The sequence below is a fragment of the Otolemur garnettii genome, unplaced genomic scaffold (assembly GCF_000181295.1).
Source record: "Otolemur garnettii isolate 467f Iridium unplaced genomic scaffold, OtoGar3 scaffold00049, whole genome shotgun sequence".
NCBI lineage: Eukaryota > Metazoa > Chordata > Mammalia > Primates > Galagidae > Otolemur > Otolemur garnettii.
In genome coordinates this window covers 1,743,530-1,765,908 of record NW_003852444.1, presented here as the reverse complement: position 1 = coordinate 1,765,908, position 22,379 = coordinate 1,743,530, and the positions used below count along the sequence as shown (strand labels likewise).

General features: G+C 37.0%; 1 pseudogene; it reads left to right on the top strand.

The window, feature by feature from the left end:
* Positions 1 to 4,101: 4,101 nt before the first annotated feature.
* LOC100964886 lies at positions 4,102 to 19,213 on the top strand (annotated as a pseudogene).
* Positions 19,214 to 22,379: the final 3,166 nt, after the last annotated feature.

Here is a 22,379-nt window from a genome sequence, read left to right as displayed (position 1 = left end):
CTGCCTCTCTTCCTACCTACAATATTCTAGGCATTTCTGTCCTCGGATTTCCCTTTGCTGACATTTTTCTTGAGGACATTGGGATGTGAACAGTAATGCAGATAATGTAAGATAGCAAATCCAAAAATAATTTCTCCTTAGCGTTGACATTCATTGCTGCTATTGTTATTGTCCTGGCAGATTCACTTTCCTAATTGCATAAGGCTCCCCAGAGCACCCAAGGAGCAAAGGCTGGCTGGTGGCCCAGGACATCTGGATGTGGCTGGAAGCCTTGCAGAGCTAGAGATGCAGATCAGGGCTTTGCTTTTTTGCTGTGCAGAATAATTAGAATGATCTGTAACCATGATATTTTAAGTCAGTCATTTCAATAGTCAGTAGAAGTACTTCTAAAGAGTGGTATGGGATAGGAGGTGTGAGAGACAGGAAGGTCAGGGCCTTTTGGGTCTTAGGGAGTCCACAGAATGCTGAGCAGGAATGGAGCTTGAAGGTCAACTGCTCTAGCAAGTGAGGCCCAGTTCTCAGTGTTTTCTTTTGTCAGCAGAACTGGGCTAGAGCCTAGTTATCACAGCTCCTGCCTGAATGGTTCAATTTCCAAAAGAATTATCTTTCAAAGTACACATGAACCTGCCAATCTAGTATTATAGTTTACAAAACCCCCCGAAGAGAGGTCAGAGCAAGATTTTATTATTATCCTGCAAGAAATTAAACTTAAAAGATTATGAATATGCCTGGATTTCTTAATTTCAGTTAATAACTTATGAGCATCTGGTCTATGAATTTATACAAATTATTCTGGAACTTATTTTTATCCAGTGATTCATTTTAGGAACAACATATTACACATCCAAAAGATGATTTTCTTTCTTGGACTTAATCATTGGTGAAGTAAAAAGAGTCTCCATATTTTACCTTTTTTTTTCTCTGTTGTTTCCTGGATCCTTTATTTGGAGAGGGGGTCAAGTTAATTTACTCATCTAAAGCCTCAGACTCCTCACTGTTGAATGGGGGTAATAAAGAGAGACTTGACGAGGTTTCCATGAAATAACACAGGTGACTTTCAGGTACAGACCTGACCCATGGTAGCTGTACAAAAACATGGAAAGCATTTGTACTTTTATCTTTTTTTCTTTGATAAGCTTAGGTCATATTTCCTGTGTGTATTCATCTTTCTGTCCTGGAAATCTGCTCACCTCTTGAGTGTTTTGTTTTGGATGACATCTCACTACCTTTTCTATCTTCCTGAGGTCAGAAAAGCAGAGTGGGAATATACTAGATGTGGGAATCTCTTTGGGAGATAAGTAGATAAAGATGTAGATAACTCTGTCTGCACATCATATCACATTCATCATCTGCCTATCTCTATATTTCCATCTTTACACTTTTTTCCTATTAGGTCTTTCCAAGACTGTACAAGTTATAGAAGAAGACATCTCTGAAGTCAGTGAACTTCAGTTAATCCTCAGTTCCTTTACATGTGAATGGAGATGATGACGCCTAAATCACAGGGTTGCCATGAGAATTAGGTGTCCTAGAAAGAATGCCCACAACACAGTGCCAGGCACAAAGACATTAACAACAGGTGGTTACTAATCACATCCTGTTATGTCTCCAATGTCATGGTAGCCTTTGGGGTCTATCTGCATAGCAGCGGACAACTGTAATTCCTTTTCCTTCCTTTTCCTGTGTCCTATAGACCTTTTCCTTGGCTTATACCAGATAACTTGAAAGTAATTAATTTATGTATATTTGCATCATATATTTTAAATTTAAAATTTTCCAAAATGACTTACCTTGAATTAAAACTCATTATTTTTTTCTGACATATGAACTTACAACAGTTTCTAATGTTTTCTTTTTTCTCAGTGATTTGGTAATTTCTTTACTCAAGGTGAATATCATCTATGGATTTATTAATTCCAATGTGTCCTCCTTCATAACCATTTATGGTCTCAGCCCCGATCAATGGGATATGTGCTATTTGCTTGCATGGTATTTCTGTCCTGTGAGCCAGTTGCTTTTACATGATAAAGCCACCTACTGGATCTATAATGACTAAACTTTGTATGAGATTTTGGCAAAGTCTTTTGAAGATCTAAATAAAAGAAATCCACTACTAGTTTTTTGTTGTCGTTCTCTCCCAAAACCATTTAAGAAAACGTAATAGACTTCCTTACACAAGCATGCTTGTTTTTTCCCCCTATAAGGTACTTTTTGAAGTATGCAGCAATCTTGCGTATTATACAATGAGATGACCTGGATACAAGGTGTCTGCCCTGGAGCCCTTCTTAAAATAGTGGTTACTTGGGCAATACTTTAGTCCACTAGGTATGGGCCAATATGCTGTCGTGGGCTTTGCATTTTGACTAATGTTTTCCCCCTTTGGTTTCCTGGCAATTCAGAATTACCACCCAGACAGCATGTGAGCTTGTCTTTAGATCTCCCTGAATAGTTGTAATGATTAACTCTCCATTCTCCAGAAGTCGATTATGGGATTAAGGCTTTGAGGAAAGTATCATTTCAGGCCTCCTGCTTTCTTTTATTTTCATCTGGAGAGGAGCTTTGAACCAGGAAAATCTAGGAATCCTGCTGGTATTTGAGCTGGCTTCTGCCTTTGATGCCTTTTTTTTTTTTTTTTAAATTTCCTCCTTGAATGAAGCAGCACCGGTTTAACTAATGTCTGTGACTCAGGCTTCTGCCAAAGGAAGGAGGAAAAGCTTCAAAAATGAGTACTTTAATGTTCAACATCAAAATTGTCTGGCAAAGAGACTGTCCCAGTTCTGGTGCTGTGAAGGTCAACTCTGTCACACATAAATGCATGATCATTGAAACTTACATTTTGAAAAGTTTTCCAGGACTAAAGATCAGTTATCTTTATCTACTTGAAAAATATTAGCATCTTTCTCTATAAAGAAGCTAGTTTGTTTCCAAAATTTATTAAAACCAACAATCATTTTCCATGAAGTTGATTTTAGTAGGTTTGAAATTACTTTTAATTTCAAAACAGCTGGTTGGATGAGGAAACCAAGGCTATCTCAGGATTGCCAGTGTGTTTTTATAATTCATCAAAATAATAATAACAATAAAAAACACTGGTGAAAAAATGTTGATTTCCTGGGCAAGCTATCTTCCAGGACACAGTGTGGCTGATGACTTCTAGACCCTTCCCTAGAGCCACCAGCTCCTCGGCACCCCCGTCCCCCTCATTATGAGAATGATTTTGGTCAGGAGGCCTTTGCAATCGGATTATTGCCTACCTCTGTGTTGTGTTCCCAGGCTAGAACCCTGCGGGTGATGAGAAAGAGATTAAATAGAAACAGAATTCACAGGATTCAGCTAGCTTGAGCCTGGGATATAATGAAGCCCAAATCCCCTTCAATTGGAGACCCTGTGGTTATGAGGTCTGGGTCCTGGGGAATTTTTATTTTTGGGCCAAGACAGGAGGAATAAATGGAGCTGGTCCTTTGAAACTAGGTATTGTTAATAGTTGTTTTTTTTTTTTTGTCTCTGTGAAGCTGAATAATGACCACAGATATGACCTTCTAGAGAATCCTCTATTCTGCCTTTACAAGTTGGAAAAATAATATTTTTCTCACTCTATTCTTCCATCATATTCTATAGAAACAGCATATCATTGGCTGCTTCTCACTGTGTAAACCTCTGTTCACCTGAGAAGACAAAACTCTCCTGTGTTTGGATGGGAAAGCTGAAGAAAAGTGATGTATGTGGACAAAATCATTTGATACAAAGAAAAGCAGAACATCCAAGTCCTGGTGTCTGTAGCTGCCTCACCCCACCTCAATGTACTCATGACCAAAGGTGCCACAGGCTAGGGCATATGGAACACCATGAACTCTGTGATTTACTGACATGGGTCACTAGATCTGAAGAATGGAGGGTGCAGGTGTGGGAATGAATGCTGGTCTCACAAGGAGCTACCTCTTGTGGGCAAAGCGAGTTGGGGTGTGTTTCAATTTCCTTATTTCCATGTTCTAGTCTTGATGCTTCCTTCTTTTCTGCCCACTAGTCCCCCCAGTGCCAGGCTTCTTACCTGGGTGCTGAGAGAGGAGTGATTTGGAGGTGGGTGGAGAGGAGATTTAGATCATGGTGGCTGAAGGTGAGAGAGATCCCAGGAAAAACAGAGAGCAGAGCACTGGAGATGTACTGGTGAGGAGCAGAGCAGAACTTGAATGGAGAGGTTGTGAGACGGGTGAGCCCACAGCAGGGATTTTCACTGCAGCTCCTGATTAGGTGTCTGGTTGGGGCTATAAACTTAGCTTGCATTATTTCCCTGGAGGGGTGGGCAGACAGGGAGGAAAGGAGTATACTAGTCCCTTCCAAAGGGAAGGAAAGAACAGTAGCATCCTGTGATTAATTACTCACCAAACAATCCCGCTTCAACGTTGGAGGCTTGGGAGGAGCTTGGCACACAGGCAGCTTCTCTGCGGCCATTCCAAAGGGAAATAGCTATTCCTAAACCAGGCTGCCCACCCGCTGACATGCTGTCTGTCCCATTGGTGCCACACTTTCCCTAGGGTGTTCCTTACTTCTTCCATCATAGCAATCTCTGTCTCTGCATGCCAGACCAGGTGGCAGTCCCAGACCCTGTCATGAAGGGGCAGGTGCTGACCAATATAAGATGTCTTAATTTGTCCAATGGCCAGAGCAGGGAAATAAATGAATGAATTCCCTAACTCTCACCAGGAAACTGTTCTAGGAATCTTACACCAAAGGATACTCCTGACTACAGAGTATGAACTAGACAATTAGGGCAAGTCATCTGAAGTTTAGGAGCCAAAGACTCACCTTTGTTTGGTTGTTATCATGCATGTGTATATGTGCACCAGAGTCATAGGACTCTAGGGGTCATCTGCTTTAATCAATATATTCATTCATTAATTCACTGATGTAACATATTTATCGAGCTCCTAATACCTGTTAGGCTTAGATCCAGATACTGGAGTGTAGGTCATTGAGCAAAACTGACAAAAAATATCTATCCTCATGGAGCTTATCTTTTAGAGAGGAGAGATAGACCACAATCAAATTAAGTCAATTATATAGCATATTTGACAATAATATTTCCAATGGGAAAAACAAAGGAGAGAGGATGTGAGGGAATGACATTCAATTTTAAATAGGACAATTAAGGCTTTAGTGGGAAAGTGATAATTGGTGCAACACTTGAGGGAGAAAAAATATTGAATTATGTGGCTATTTATGAGAAGAACATTCTAGGTAGAAATATTAGCCAGTTGAAGCCTGAAATAGAGAGCCAGTCTGGTATGTTTGTGGACCAGGAAGGACCCATCATGGCTAGGTGAAGTGAGTGAAGATGGAATTGTGGCAGGTGAGGTCAGAAGAGCAGTGGCCAGCCTGCAGGAGGTGCCTTGCAAGTGATTGTGAGAACTTGGCTTTTATTCTCTGTGCCTTGGGAAGCCTCCGGAGGTTGCAGCAATGGGATGATACAAAAGACTCTCTCTGGCTGCTATGTGGGGAATAGGGAACCAGGTTTAGGCAGAGAGGTAGGTCATCCTCCCATTAATCCATGTGAGGGAAAGAGTGACTTGGACTAGGCTTTCAGTGGAAGTGGTAAGATATGGTTAAGGTCTAGATGTATCTTTTTTATTTTATTATATTTTATTTTTATTGTTTGGAATTCATTGAGGGTACAAAGAATTAAGTTACACTGATTGTATTTATTAGATAAAGTCCCTCTTATAACTGTGTCCCACGCCCAAGAGGTGAGCCATACACAGTGACCCCACCAATCCCTTTTTCACTCCCTTCTCCCCACTTGCTCATTCCCCTACCCCATCCCTTGTATCAGCTCATCTATTGCGGTAATATTAGAATTGAGTACATTGAATTCTTGCTTCTCCATCTTTTTTAGTGGCTGAATAGTATTCCATGGTATACATATACCATACTGTTAACCCATTCCTGGATTGGTGAGCATTTAGGTTGTTTCCACATTTTGGCTATTGTAAATTGAGTTGCAATAAATAGTCTAGTGCATATGTCCTTATGATAAAAGAAATTTTTTTCTTCTGGGTAGATGCCTAATAATGGGATGGCAAGATCAAATGGGAGGTCTAATTTGAGTTCTTTGAGGATTCTCCATACTTCCTTCTGGAAAGGTTGTGTTAGTTTGCAGTCCCACCAGCAGTGTAAAGTGTTCTCTTCTCTCCATATCCATGTTAGCATCTGCAGCTTTGAGACTTTGTGAAGTAGGCCATTCTTACTAGGGTTCGGTGATATCTCAGGGTAGTTTTGATTTGCATTTCTGATGATTAGGGATGATGAGCATTTTTTCATATGTTAGCCATTTGTATGTCTTCTTTAGAGAAGGCTCTATTCATGTCTCTTGCCCAGTGATAAATGGTGTTGTTTGGTCTTTTTTGGTTGATTAATTTGAGTTCTGTGTAGATCATAGTTATCAAGTGTTTATCTGATTCATAATATGTAAATATCTTTTCTCCTTCTGACGTTTGTCTGTTGGCTTTGGTTGTTGTTTCCTTATTTGTACAGAAGCTTTTCAATTAAATTAAGTCCCCATTTGTTTATTTTTGTTGTTGTTGTTGCAATTGCCATGGAAGTCTTCTTCATAAAATCTTTCCCCAGGCCAATTCAAGTATTTTCCCTACACTTTCTTCGAGGATTTTTATTATTTCATGTCTTAAATTTAAATTTTTCATCCATCTTGAATCAATTTTTGTAAGTGGTAAAAGGTCCAGGTCCAGTTTTAGTCTTTTACATGTGGTTATCCAGTTCTCCCAACACCGTTTATTGAATAGGGATTCGTTTCCCCAGTGTATGTTCTTGTTTGGTTTACCAAAGATCAGGTGGCTATAAAATGTTAGTTTCATCTCATGGTTTTCTATTCAGTTCCAAATATCAAAGTCTCCATTTTTATGCCAATTCCATGCTGTATTGATCACTAGGGCCTTGTAGTATAGCAAAAGTCTGGAAGGATGATACCTCTGGCTTGCTTTTATTATGAAGAATTACTTTGGCTATATGGGGTTTCTTTTGGTTCCATAGAAAATAAAGAATTATTTTTTCCAAACCTTGAAAGTATGATGATGGTATTTTAATGGGGATTGCATTGAGTCTATAGATTGCTTTAGGAAGTATAAACATTTTCACAATGTTGATTCTTCCCAGCCATGAGCATGTTATGTTCTTTCATTTGTTAATAATGAAATTAAGAAATTTGCTATTTTTTTCTTAGGGTTTCGTAATTTTCTTCATAAAGGTCCTTTACTTCTTTTGCTAGGTATATTCCCAGGTATTTCATTTTCTTTGAAGCTACTGTGAAGGGAATTGTGTTCTTGATTAGCGTCTCATTTTGACTGTTATTGGTATATACAAAAGCAACTGATTCCAGGTCTCTTGTGGTTGAATACTTGGGTTTCTTTAAGTAGGAGATCATATGGTTGGCAAAGAGCAAGAGTTTGACCTTGTCTTATCCCATTTGTATGCCCTTTATTTCCTTCTCTTGTTTGATTATATTGGCTAGAACTTCCACTACTGTGCTGAACAGTAGTGGTGATAGAGGACAACCTTGTCTGGTTCCAGTTCTAAGTGGAAAAGCTTTCAGTTTTACTCCATTGAGTATATTAGCTGTGGGTTTGTCATAGATGGCTTTGATCAGTTTAAGAAATGTGCCACCTATGCCTATATTCTTAAGGATTTTAATTAGAAAAGGCTGCTGAATTTTATTGAATGCTTTTTATTGAATGCATCTATTGAGTGGATCATATAGTCTTTTTTTTTTTTTTTTGCTCCTTTTAGTATGTGTATGTTAAACCACGCTTGCATCCCTGGGATGAAACCTACTTGATGGTGATGAATGATTTTTTTAATATGTAGCTATAATCCATTGGCTAGGATTTTGTTGAGAATGTTTGCATCTATATTCCTTAGTGAAATTGGTCTGAAGTTTTCCTTTTTAGTTGGGTCTTTTTCTAGTTTTGGTATCATAGTGATGTTTGCTTCATAGATGTTGGGGAAGATTCTTTCTTTCTCAAGTTTTTGGAAAAATTTCTGCAGCGTAGGTATAAGCTCTTCTTTGAAGACATGATAGAATTCTGGAGTGAAGCCATCTGGACTAAGGCATTATTTTGTCGAGAGTTTTTTTTTTATTGTTTCATTGATCTCAGTTCTTGAAATTGGCCCGTTCAAGAGATCTATTTCTTCTTGGTTAAGTCTAGGGAGAAGGTGTGCTTCCACATATAGATCCGTTTTCTCCACATTGTCAAATTTCTAGGCACAGAGTTTCTTATAATACTCAGAGATTATCTCTTATATCTCTGTGGCATCTGTTCTTATTTCATCTTTATTGCTTCTGATTGAGGTTATTAGAGACTTGAGTTTTCTTTTTCTAGTTAATCTGGAAAAGGTTTATCATTTTTGTTTATGTTTTCAAAAAATCAACTTATTGTTTTGTTAATTTTCTTAATGATTCATTTGTTTTCAATTTTATTTATTTCTGATTTAATTTTGGTTATCTCTTTTCTTCTGCTGGGTTTGGGATTAGGTTTTTCTTTTTCCAATTCATTAAGATGGTTTATGAGTTTGTTGATGGCACTCTCTCTGTTTTTTGAATGTAAGCATCTAATGAGATAAATTTTCCACAAAGACTACTTTTGCTGTATCCCACAGGTTTTGGTAACTCGTGTCTTCATTGTTGTTATGTTTGAGAACTTTAATGATTTTGTCTTTGATCTCTTCCTGAACCTAACCATAATTCAGCATAAGATTGTTTAATTTCCAAGTCTTTGTGTAGGGATGAATGTTTTTGTTGGAGTTGAGTTCTACCTTTATTGCCTGGTGGTCTAAGAAGACACAAGGTATAATTTCTATTCTTTTAATTTTGCTGAGGTTTGATTTGTATCCTAGAATGTGGTCAATTTTGGAGTACGTACCATAGGCCGAAGAGAAAAATGTATATTCCTTAACTTTGGGATGGTGTGTTTCACATATGTCTATTAATCCCATTTGTTCTAAGCTCACATTTAAGTCCTTTGTATCTTTGTTTAGTTTCTGTTTAGAGGATCTGTTCAGTTCTGCCAGTGGGGTATTAAAGTCCCTGATTATTAGGGTGTTATGGGATATAATATTGTTCAGATATATCAAGGTCTGTTTCATAAATCTGGGAGCATTTAAGTTGGGTGCATAAATATATAAAATTGAAATGTCTTTTTGCTGAGGTTTGATTTTCATCCTAGGATGTGGTCTATTTTGGAGTATGTACCATGGGCTGATGAGGAAAATGTATATTCTTTAGCTTTGGGATGTTGTGTTCTGTATGTGTCTATTAATCCCATTTGTTCTACAGTCACATTTACATCCTTTGTATTTCTCTTCAGTTTCTGTTTAGAGGATCTGTCCAGTTCTATCAAAGGAGTGTTAGTCCCTAGATATTGTGGTGTTATGGGATATTATATTGCTCAGACCTATTAAGGTCTGTTTCATAAATCTTGGAGCATTTGAGTTAGGTGCATAAATATTTAAAATTGAAATGTTCTTGTTGTATTGTTTCTTTGACTAGTAGGAACAAAGACTAGTCTATCTTTGTCTTTCTTAACTTTAGTTGCGTTATATCTGCTTATATCTTAAAATAAGATTGCAACCTTCCTTTCTTCTGATTTCCATTTGCTTGAAATACTGTTTTCTACCCCTTAATCCTGAGTCTTGATTTATCCTCAAGGCTAGGTGTGTCTCTCAGAGACAGCATACGGATGCCTTGCACTTTTTAATACAGTCAACAGCCTGTGCATTGTCAGTGGTGAATTCAATCTACTGGCACTTATTGAGAGAATTGATGAGTGTGGTGGAATTCTATTTATCTTATTTTGTGGAAGTCTGTTATGTAGTTTTGTCCTTTGTGTCATTGTGGAAGCTCAGTATTGACCTTTAGCTTTTGGGTGTTTATTTTGCTGTTGGTCCATTGTGATGGTCAGTTCTAAATATTTCCTGTAGAGTTGGTCTTGTGGCAAATTTCCTCAGCGTTTATATATCCACAAAAGATTTGATTTCTACATAAAGTTTGAGCTTAGTTTAGCAGGACTCAGAATTCTGGGCTGAAAATTGTTTTGTTTAAGAATGTTGAGAGTGGATGACCATTCTCTTCTGTCATAGAAAGTTTTGGTTATAAAGTCTGCTGTCATCCTAATGGCTCTGCTTCTGTAGGTCAGTTGGCACTTCTTGCTGGTTGCAGAATAATTTTTTCTTTCATCTTGACTTAGGACAGATTCAATGTGCCTTGGAGAAGCTCTGTTTGAGTTGAGATAACCTGAGGTTTGATATTCATCTGAAAGGAATGTGTTGGGATGTTTAGTAAAACTTGAGAAGTTTTCATTTATGATAGTCTTCAGTAGGGCTTCCATTTGGTTGGGATAATCTTCTTCCCCTTCAAGGATTCCTATTACCCATGTTTGAATACTTCATGAAGTCTCTTAGTTCTATAAGGAACTGTCCTGCTTTCTCTCTCTTTTTTTCCTGCCTCTTTGACCACCTGGTTTAACTTAAAAACTTGTACTGACGTTCTTTTTTCTCGTGGTCTAACCTCTTTTTGATACTTTCCACTGCATCTTTACATTCTCTGATCGTCTCTTTCATTTCCTTATCCTCTGCTATATCCTTTCTATATTCTACATATCTCTCTTCTGACTTTTGATCTGTCTTTCCTTTTTCTCATCCACTTATTTTATTGTCTTTATCATCTGTATTTTAAATTTCCTTTTGTTAAATCCATTAATTCTTTATAGGAGGAGTCTTCTACAGTAGCTGCCTCATGGTCACTTTGGGGAGTTGGTCTGTTTTTGTTTTTCATGTTGCCTGAATTTTTCTGTTGTTTCCCTCCTTGGTATTCTTATTCACTTCCTTGTCCTCCTTTTTCCTTCTTGTTTCCTCTTTTGCTTCAAATTAGCTTGTGTTAGAGCTTAGGTTAAAAAGAAGAGAAAGGTAAAGTGCAGGCAGGGAAAAAGAAGAGGAAAAGAAAGAAAGAAGAAAAGCAAAAAAGAAAAAAAAGGAAGTTGGATGAAAGAAAATAATTAAAGAATAAGAGAGAATGCGGACAGGATGAATGAGAGTGATAGAAGAAGTGGTATTGATTGGCATGGTATTATGGCCACACCTGTAATTCAAGGATTTTGAGAAACTGGGCTGGGTGGGTTCCTCAAAATCAGGAGCTCCTTACCAGCTTTAGCAAAGCCAAACTCTTTCTCTGCCAACAATAGGAAGAGAAAGAAAACAGCAAAAACAAAAAGCAAGAAGGAAAAAGTAAACAAAAATGAAAAATAAATAGAAAAATTCTACAGTGTGGACTTGCCAATACTATCTTCCCAGCAACAAAGGAGGAAGCACTCCCTAGACTGTGTTCTATTGGCCTCCTTGAGCCAGACTACTGCTGTGACCTACCTGCCAGACCACAGTCATGACATCCTAGAACTCAGCAAAAAAAGAAAAAATGAAAATGAAAAGGAAAAAATAAAATAAGAATAAGAATAAAATAAGAATAAATAAAGAAAATTAAAAATACAGTTGTATCAAATAAAGGAGAGAGAGGGAAAAGGAAAAAGGGAAAAAAGAAGACCAAAAAGAGGTGATATTTTAGCTGTTGCACAAGCAATTTATGTGGGAAACATGAGGATAGTAGAAGAATCTCTATTAAAAGAGAGAATGGGCTTGGTGCCTGTGGCTCAAGTGGCTAAGGCACCAGCCACATATACCTAAGGTGGCGGGTTCGAATCCAGTTGGGGCCCGCCAAACAACAATGACGGCTGCAACCAAAAAAATAGCTGGGCATTGTGACAGGCGCCTATAGTCCCAGCTGCTTGGGAGGCTGAGGCAGGAGACTCGCTTGAGCCCAGGACTTGGAGGTTGCTGTGTGCTGTGATGCCAAAGCACTCTACCCAGGGGGATAGCTTGAGGCTCTGTCTCAAAAAAAAAAAAAAAAAAAAAAGAGAGAGAGAATGAAGAGGAGTGAAATAGAGAGAGGAGGGAATAAATGAGGCTAAAATACCACAACCAAATATAGAGGAGTCCTTGCTCTTGATGAAAGTAAAAATGGACATTAACAATAGAACCAACCAAACAAATTAGCAAAAAGAAAACACAGCAAAACAGAACAAAGAAAGCTAAAATAGACAAAAACTGCAGCAACCTCAGCAACATAGGAAAGAAATGAAAAAAGGGAAAATATTAAAGGATTAAAAATGATAACAATAAAAAAATACTAAACACATTTATATATATGTATACATTGTGGCTTTTTTAGGAGATGGAGAACACAGCTGGCAACCTCTACGGTTCCTAACTTAGTTGCCCTCAGTGATCACCTTATTGTTTCCTCAGCATTTCCACTGGGTTGGGATCTTAAAGCTCTCCAGAATCCTTCAGGGCATGTCTTCCAGTGCCTCCTGACACCAATTCCCATGGAGTGCGGGAGTCCTTCAGCCTGTCCCAAGAGCAGAGTTCTCATAATCAGCAGGTGGTATTAAGATGGCTGTGCTTTAAGCTCCTACTAAGACCTTCTTACGACCTTCCTACAATGGCAGCCCCTTAGCTGCCAAGACCTTTCTAGTATGATTGTCTCACCAGCTACCAAACCAATGGCAAATCCACTCCAACTGGTATTCAAATCTGGTTGCTGTATACTGTTTGAGTCTTCCCATTCCTCTGAGCTTTCCACTCAATGCACACCTTCCCCCTTAAACTGAAAACTCCAGAAAGGCTGCCTCCCATCCTGGACCTCTGTTGGGGGGGCCAGCTGATTCTGGCAGGTTGCAATCATTTGCCTAATGAGTCAGATTTCCACCCCTCTGGATCACATGCTGTATCTAGTTCATCACCCCTTCGTTATGCTCCTTGAGCTATGACTCCTGCACCAGGTATGGCTGGGTTCTTTCTTTTTCCCCAATTGTACTAGGAAAGCTCAACTGAAAGGTCCTTCTGGTCTGCCATCTTGCTGTGCCTTCTAGAGGTACTTTAAATATAGAACCAGTAGGATTTCTTGATGGATTCGTTATGGGGTAATTAGGAAAGAAGGGAGTCAGAAAAACTTATTCCCCCTAAGTAAAGAAGGATAGAAGTATCATTACCTGAGATGAAGAAAACCTCAGGTGGAACAAGTTTTAGGAAGAGACAAGATAAGGAAATTCAGGGTGGGACATACTAAGCTTGAGATGTGTACTAAATATCCAAGAAGATCTGTCTAATGGGCAGGTAGGCATATTATTTGCAGTTCACAGGAGAGAACCAAGTTAGAGGTACAAATTTAACTCATCAACCACAGGGGGTATTAAATAAAACTGGGAGAGATCAGGAGTTCTCTGGGAAATGTTCTCTAGGAATTCTGTGGGAATTCATGAAGTTAAGATCTGAAAGGTTATCCCTTGTGTGCTCCAGTGTGAGGAGTTTAGAAATATGAGAAGAGAAAGGAAGACTGTGAGATCTATAGTCTCCAATTGTTGGCTGAGCAAGTCATACTTGTGTTCTTATCTACCAGTTTGCATATATACATAATTGTAGAATATTTACATGGAGAATGGTTCTCCAATATAGCAGAGTGACTTCCCCTATTTATGATAAAGAATTACATTATCGCTACATAGTTCTTATGCCAAAGTGATGGGGAGGATTGAGGGCTAATTATATGGATAGCAGGGGTCCTACTTCTCCCATATCACCAAATCTCTTGGAGAAAGAAAGGGTTAGAAACAAAATATCGAGTTCTAAAATTCTGGATTCTTATCCTATATTTTCTTTTTTTCTTTTTGGCTATGTATACTTTAGAAAGTAATTTACCTTGTATGAGCATTAGTTCAAATGACGTAAGTATAATAACAATGATACAACCTACATGTACTTAGCAGATTGTTTTGAGATTTTAGATGAGATCTTATTCATAAAAACATTTTGTAAATTCTAAAGTGCTACATAAATATGACTTTAAAGTATTATTCTATTGTAGAGCCATGATTGACATGTTTGCTAATACAGAACTCCATCCCACTTGTCCCTGGCACTGAGCTTGCAGAACTTGGAGTGCTCTCTCATTCTCATTCTTTTCTGCACATAGTTTCCCCACAAAGTGGGAATGAGCGGGTAGGAGAATCTGTCTAGACAGGCCTCCTTAGTGAAGAAAAGTCATGGATGAGATGACATCATTCAGAAACAGCAATGTAGTCATTGTTCAGAATTTTTGAAATACTGCCAAGATGATCTTGGACATAATATTCAGAGTGGATAAGTCCTGAACTAAAGCAAAATATACTGGTGACAGGAATTTGGGGTTTTATACACAATGTTTTCTTTGGCTGGGGGCTGGCTTTATTTAAAGAGTTATGTCAACAAATGGTATTCACTGTTTGGCCTTAGGGATATCTCAGGAGTGTTGGTGCCTCTGTCCTCTCTTGAGTGGTTGCTGAAAGTTTTCTCGGACTTCAAGTCATGTGGTATCTGTGTTTGTGCAGAGGATCAAAATGCTTACATCATTTCCACATTCCTCAGCCATTTGTCACTAGGTTGGAGATTGGCTGGTGGGGTTCCTGCTTCTAGAAAGGAAAAAAATGCAATTTTTCTCTGATTCCAGCAGAGAAGAGGTTGGTAATGTTTTAAGTTTACTGAAGATTTATGAACTTAAGGAGAGAAAATTAATGGCTTTGGGGGCTGTGCAATTTTTTATATATTTACAGAAATATGGATGATAGATAAAAGTACAAAGTAAACCTAAATTCTCAAAAATAAATGAAATTATAATGATACATAAGGAGATCAACAACATAGAAAAAGCAACAAAACGATTATTACCAAAACCTTAAATTGGTTCTTTAAAACTTCTAAGAATATGGATAAATTTCTTGAATTCTCAACAAGAAAAAGTGTGAATGAAAAGGTATAAGTTAAATTAAAAATAATAAAAGAATATTATTAGGCCTGGCATGGTGGCTCCTGCCTGTAACCCTAGCACTCTGGGAGGCTGAGGCGAGTGGATTGCCTGAGCTCACAGGTTTGAGACCAGCCTGAGCCAGAGCAAGACCCCATGTCTAAAAATAGCCAAGCATTGTGGTGGTTGCCTGTAGTCCCAGCTACTTGGGAGGCTGAAGCAAGAGAATCTCTTGAACCCAGGATTTTGAGGTTGCTGTGAGTTATGATACCACAATACTCTCTGAGGGCCACAAAGTGAGACTCTGTCACACACACAAAAAAGAATATTATTAAAAAGTATTCATGGATGTAGTAGACATATACCTGAAAACAAAAGTGTATTGGCTCCCAAATAAATGGAAAATTTAGATAGAATAATATTAATTAATGACATTGAATTGCTGTTAAAAAGTTAATCTCTCTGCCCTCTCACTATTCCCACAGAAATAAACTTTTGCAGGTAGATTTTACCAAAGTTTCAAGAGGTACATAATCCCCATATTAGGTAAGTTTTATCAGAAAATGAAAGAAAAATTTCCCAACTCATGAGATTTCTGTAATTTAGATTAAAATAATTCTCATAAATATATTACAAAAATGTATATGTTAATTTTATAGAATAAAAACATTTTAAAATATTATCCAAGAAAATTTAGCATTTTTAAAAAACATATTTCAACAATTTTCTCAGGAATACAGGGGTGATTCACAGTTGGAAAAATCTATTAATTCACTATTACATTTGTGGACTATAGGTGAACACATTTATTCTCAGTATCCATAGAAAAAATGATGAAAATTCTTTTTTTTTTTTTTTTTTTGAGACAGGAGCCTCAAGCTGTCCCTCTGGGTAGAGTGCCAGGGCATGTCAGCTCACAGCAACCTCCAACTCCTGGGCTCAAGCGAGTCTCCTGCCTCAGCCTCCCAAGTAGCTGGGACCACAGGCGCCCGCCACAACGCCTGGCTATTTTTTGGTTGCAGCCGTCATTGTTCTTTGGTGGGCCGGGGCTGGATTCGAACCCGCCACCTTGGGTGTACATGGCTGGCGCCTTAGCCACTTGAGCCACAGGCGCCGAGCCGAAAATTCTTAAAAAGATAGGAATAGATAGGAATTTTATAACCTAATAAAACCTATATACAAAAATTCCACCATAGATGTCATATTTAATGACTAAATCTAAGGTATCTTTTAAAGTACCTAGATACATATACTCTGTATAAATGATACTTATTAGCACAGTATTTAAAGTTCTAGCCACTGCCATAAAAAAGAATATAATTCATATGGATAAGAATATATTGTAATTATTTGCTGATGGGACAATCATTTTCATTTAAAATTCAAGAGGATTAATGTCAAACTAGTCACATCAATAAAAAAGTTTAGCAAAATTTTTCAATATAAAATCAAAATATAAATCTAATGAGGTTCTAGAAATAAATTTAATGAGGGAGGTGAAAGACCTTTAACTAATGAAAGAAATTAAAGAGTGTAAAAGCAACTGGAAAGACAGCTTGTGCTCATGGATTGGAAGAATTAAGATTATTACAGTGACCATACTACCCAAAGCAATCTACAGATCAGTGCAATGTGTTTCCAAAATACCAATGACATTTTCCACAGAAATAGAAAAAAATCCTAAATTTTGTGTGGAAGCAAGAAAGATCCCAAATTGCCAAAGCAATTCTGAATAAAAAGAACAAAGCTGGAGGCAACATATCACCTGAATTCAAAATACAAAACAAACTTGTTAGAACCAAAACAGGCTAATATTGGTATAAAAATAGACACATAGACCAGTGAAATAGAATAGGGAATTCCAAAATAAATCCACATATTTACAGCCAACTTGGTTTTTACAAAAGCACTAAGAACATACTTTGGAAAAAGGACACCTTCTTCAATAAACGGTGCTAAGAAAATGAGATATACATATGCAGAAGAATGAAACTAAACCCTTGTCTTTCACTATATAAAAAAATCAACTCAAAATGGATTAAGTACTTAAACATAAGATCCAAACTATAAAACTACTGGAAGAAAACATAGGAGAAACACTCCATGACATTGCTTAGGCAAAGATTTTATGGTTAAGACCTCAAAAGCACAGGCAATGAAAATAACAATAGACTAAGGAGACTATGTTACACTAAAGAACTTTTACACAGCAAAGTAAACAATTAACAGAGTAAAGAGACAACCTGCTGAATGGGAGAATATATTTTTATCATCTGAAAAGGCTGGATATTCAGAATATACAGGAAATTCAATTCAAACAAGTAATCCATTGAAAAGTAGGCAAAGGATCTGAGTAAACATTGCTCAAAAGGAGACATATGAATGGCCAATAAGCATATAAAAAGTTCTTAGCAACATTTATTATCAGGAAAGTGTCAATCAAAATCACGATGTCATCTTACCCCAGTTAGGATAGCAGTTATCAGAAAGACAAAAAACAACAGGTCCTGGTGAGGATATAGGATTTAATTTTTAATGCATAAATTATTTTATTAATTAGTATGTATTAATACATAACATTTTGAAACCATCATCTTGTTTATAATTTCTATGTGTTGCTAGCACTAGTATGAGTGTTAAAAAGAAAGTTACAAAATTCTAGTAAAGCACAAGAAAGAAAATTCAAGTAAATGTAGAAATTTATTGTGTTCATGAGTGGGAAGCTTTTACCTTGTAAATATGCCAATTTCTAAGTTTGAGATACATTATATTTAATGTGTTTCCAATAATAAGTGGAAGGAAGAGAGGTTCCTTCCCCATAAAATTATGGGTTAAATGCCATACTGATTTTAAAATATTTGTAGGAAAATAAAAGACCTAAATTAACTATAAAAATTTTAAATTTTGATCTATGGTAAAAAGGAGAAAAGATGACTGACCCTCTAGATATGAAGATACCGCAAAGCAACAATTAGTAAAATACTTTGATCTTTATGTAAGAATACGAAGGGCTTTTCTTCCCCCTGCACTGCTTCAGCCCTGCCAGGTCTCTCCAAGCTCTAGGCTCCTGCTTCGGGACGTTAGCCACGATAAAACGGTCCTCTGAGATTTAAACAAGATTCCCGGAGGTCGAAGAGGGCCAGTGCTGGAGATGGAGTGGAAAACAGTCAGTGGGACAGAGAGTAAACTTTGACGACTGGCTCATTGGTGGATTTGCTTCCTCTAAAAGCCCGGACCGGGAAGGTCCTGAGAGTCCAGTAATCTAGTGTTGATATTGTCATGAATGATCACTTGCAGGAAACCAGTGTAGCCAAAGGAGCCCACCAAAGATTACATGAAGTCTATCAAAGGCAAACCTTAGAGTAAAACCCTTTAAGACAGGGGCTGCAGAACGAATCAACATCCTTGCTAATTTCAAAAACTACCAGTTCTTTTTTTAATTTCTGATTAATATGAATGAACAAATGATTAGATTACATTGTTTGCTTTTGTTAGGTAAAGTTCAAGCTGTAGTTGAGTCCTTCACCCAGCAAGGGTGCCATGTACCCTTACATTGTAACTGAGGTGAGAACTTGCCAACCCCCTCGCTACTCCTCTTCATCCTTCCTCCTCTCCTTCACCTGATTTTTTTTTAATTGTTGGGGATTCATTGAGGCTACAAAGAACCAGGTTACGCTGATTGCATTTGTTAGGTAAAGTCTCTCTTATAATTGCAACCCATCCCCATCAGGTGTGTCACAACCTATGACCCCCCCCTTTCTATCTTGCTGCACCCCTCTTCCTCCACTCTCGTTTTTCTCTCATGTAGGTGTGTAGTTCATCTCCTGGCTTCATATTAGTATTAGCTAGATTGGATACTTGCTTTCTCATTCTTGTAATACTTTACTAAGGAGAATGCTCTATTCCATCCAGGTGAGTAGGAAAGATGTAAAGTCTCCATCTTTTTTAATGACTGAATAGTATTCCATGGTATACATTTATCACAGTTTGTTAATCCATTCATGGGTTGATCTGCACTTGAGTGGATCACACATCTTGACTGTTGTGAATTAAGTTGCAATAAACATTCTAGTGCAAACATCCTTATGCTAAAATGATTATTTTTCTTCTGGGTAGATACCTAGTAAAGGGATTCAGGGATCAAGTGGAAGCTAAAAGTAAACTACCAATTCTTTATTGCTGAAAACATGAATTCAGATGTCATGATTGCTCTCCTAGACTACCACAAGGATGATGTGACACCATATGTGAGTTCCTTTAAGGATGGTTTAGAAATGGATAAATGTTAACAAATTTGGCAATTCCTTTATCCCTATCACCTGTCATCATAACTGGCTTCTGCTTGTCACCCGTACAACACCAGGACTTAAGACAGAGCTGATGACATTTTGAGCTCTTCATTTATTCCAATTTTGACTTTTTATTTGGAGTGGAGGCATTGTTTTTAAGGAAAAAAATGTCATACAGGTTATCTAAAAGTAAAATGCATTTAAATTAAAAGAAAAAAAGTAGATATACAGTACAGGCTTGTCAGTCTAGAAAGAGACCTGTGTCTCTATGTGAACTTGGTAAAAAATGGTGATGGCATTATAAATCACCATGCTTCAGGTTTAAAATAAATGTTTTATAAAAAGTAGGCTCATTATATGAGGAAAAGTTCAACTAAATGCTCCAGATACATCAAAGCTGTAAAATATACAATCTATGAGAAAAATTGATGAATTTGACTGCATTAAAAGTAAATAATTTGGTTAATAAAGGACAGCGTAAATGTAAATAAAGAAATAATAGTCCAGGGAGAGATACTTGCATCATTCATAACAAAAAATGCCTAGAATTAATAAGCAAAACCTATTAATTAATTAAAACAACAAGAAAAATAAGCATAGGAAGTGATTAAACTTAAGGAAGAGGAATTTGAATGGATAATGAGTCACTGAACAAAGTCTCAGCATCATTTTTAAACAAAGATAATAGCACTGAAATAATCATGCAATCTCTTTTTTTCTTCATTTTAACCATGTCTTCCAGGTTTGAGCTATCTTTTGCCAAGAAACAAAAGCAAAATTGTCTTTTTTCTCAAGGGATTTAAATAAAAATGAGCAATTAGATCAGATACAACTCCATGAAAAGACAGTCATCGGCAAGTAACTAAGTTGGGCTTATGTGAAACTAACACTTGTTTGTTCTTATTTATCTTGCATTGATTCTATATTTCTTACCACACCACTCTGAGCAGTAAAGGATTTCATAATTACTGGTTGCAATTTGTTGGAAAATGTCACCCATTAAGGATTCTTTTTTTCTTTTGTTTTCTCCAGCTTGATATATGTGATGCTTTTTGAAGTATTTATCAAATGAGACTTTGAGGCTGCACCTCTAGCCTCAGCCAGAAGATTTAACATATTGAGTATCATACTAGTCACTTGAAGTGCTAAACAAAATATTAAATAAAACAAGCAAGAACAAATGAGAGATCCATTCACAACCATCATGTTGGCAAGAATTAAAATAAATTAGTGCAATCATTCTGAAGAGCAACATAATATTAATAAAATTGTATAATGTTCATATTCTATGTCTTTGAAGTTTCAGACCTGGGTATACACTCCTCAGATACTCCCCTGGATATAAATGAAAGATAAGTTCTCAAAAGTTTACTACCTGCAGCACTGTTTGAACAACCAAACAGTTGGGAATAACTTGGATGCCCATTAGTAGAGAAATTGATAAGGAAAATGTAATATATGTAAGTAATAGAATACCATTCAGGGGTTAGAAGTAATAAACTAGATTTAAGGATATGTACATTAATAAATCTCAAAAAACATAGTGATGAGTAAAAAATAACAATAAGAAAAAATACACAAATAGCCAGGTATGTTATAATAAAAACAAAAGAGTTCGTACTTGCTTCAATGTACTATTATGTAATATTTTAAAATATAAGAATATGAAGAGAGGGCTAGGTACCTGTAGCTTGGTGGCTAGAGCCCTGGCCCTGCTTAACAAAAAATAAACAACAGCAACAACAAACAAATAAACAAACAAACCAAAAAAAAAAAATGAAAAGAGGAACGGCCCCCTACATAACTGGTAATGTTATTGTCCCATAGCTGACTGTGGTAAAATTAAGGGATTTTGCCTCTAAAATAAAACTAAAATTTTAAATAAACCCCCAAAATAAGTAAATACAATTTAAAAATAGGAATTTAAAGCCTGGAAACAATTTGGGTCAGTTTGACTCTCCTGTGTATGTCTTCCATTAAGATTTACTCTATTATATATATTAGTTTGTTGTCTCCTGTTAACTTCACTCCTTTTACATTTAGCTTTTCTATTCCTTCCCTGAAATAGATGGGAATGAGGAAGAATATCGTTGCTTATCACTAAGTAATGTCGTTCTAATGATTGATCCTTCTCTTATTATCGGTTATTCTCATTTGAGGTCTATACTTATCACCACTCCATATCAGAAAGTCTTGCAACCATTGTCTATAAATTTCTATTATTGCTTTTAATATCTTTGATGATTTCCCTCAACAAAAAACTGAGCCATACAAATCTGAGGGCAATATTTTCAATCTCTTTGCAATCATATAATCAGGTCCTCAGATGAAGTCATATTGAAGAACCATGTTCCTAATTTTCCTGTGCATTCATCTTCTCCTGTATTTGCAGAGACTTCAGTGCTTACATCATAATATACTAACCATGCTTCCCATCCTTGAGTATTTCCATGCCCTTGATTAGCTATTAGGAAGGAGATGCTTAAGTCCCATAACTATCACTAACCCTCCTCTAATGTACCACCTACTTACCAAATCTTTAAATTATGTGTGCCCTTATTTATGTGGCATGGCTGCCTACTTATTACAATTGCAGCGATCTACTAGCTTTGTTTCTGACCAGATACTTTCTAACTTTTTCTAGTGTCAACTTTTGGCTCGACTTCAAGTGGGTTCTCCAGATACATAACAAGAGTCTGCTCATTTGCTGCTATTTTTCTTTCTGCTGTTTTTCTCAAACTGGCTTCTACTCACTTTATTCCTGAACAGATAATCCTTACTTATTATTGCTACTTCTGCTTCTTCTATTTCTACCACTACCATTACAATAGCTTAGAGAGAAGTTTCTGGAATACAGTAAATACTCAGTAGATGTTCTCTGATGTTCTTACCACTACCACCACCACTAGGCTGTGAAATCTCCTTGGATCATAACATGGTGAGCAATTATTCAGTGCCAAGCCTTGTGCCAAGTACTGTACACATATTATCTCATTCACTTTACTACATTTGTGTTGAGAACATTGAAGGAATTCAAGAAAAATATTAAGCTTTTCTCAGAATTGATCTCATTATAATGTGAGCCCTCCACTTACCTTCTAACCCCACAAAAGAGATGCACTCGCCCCTCCAAGGCCAACACCTTGACTTGTATTCTCATCCTCATTCCTTTCTACCACTTCCAAGACTGTGTTTAC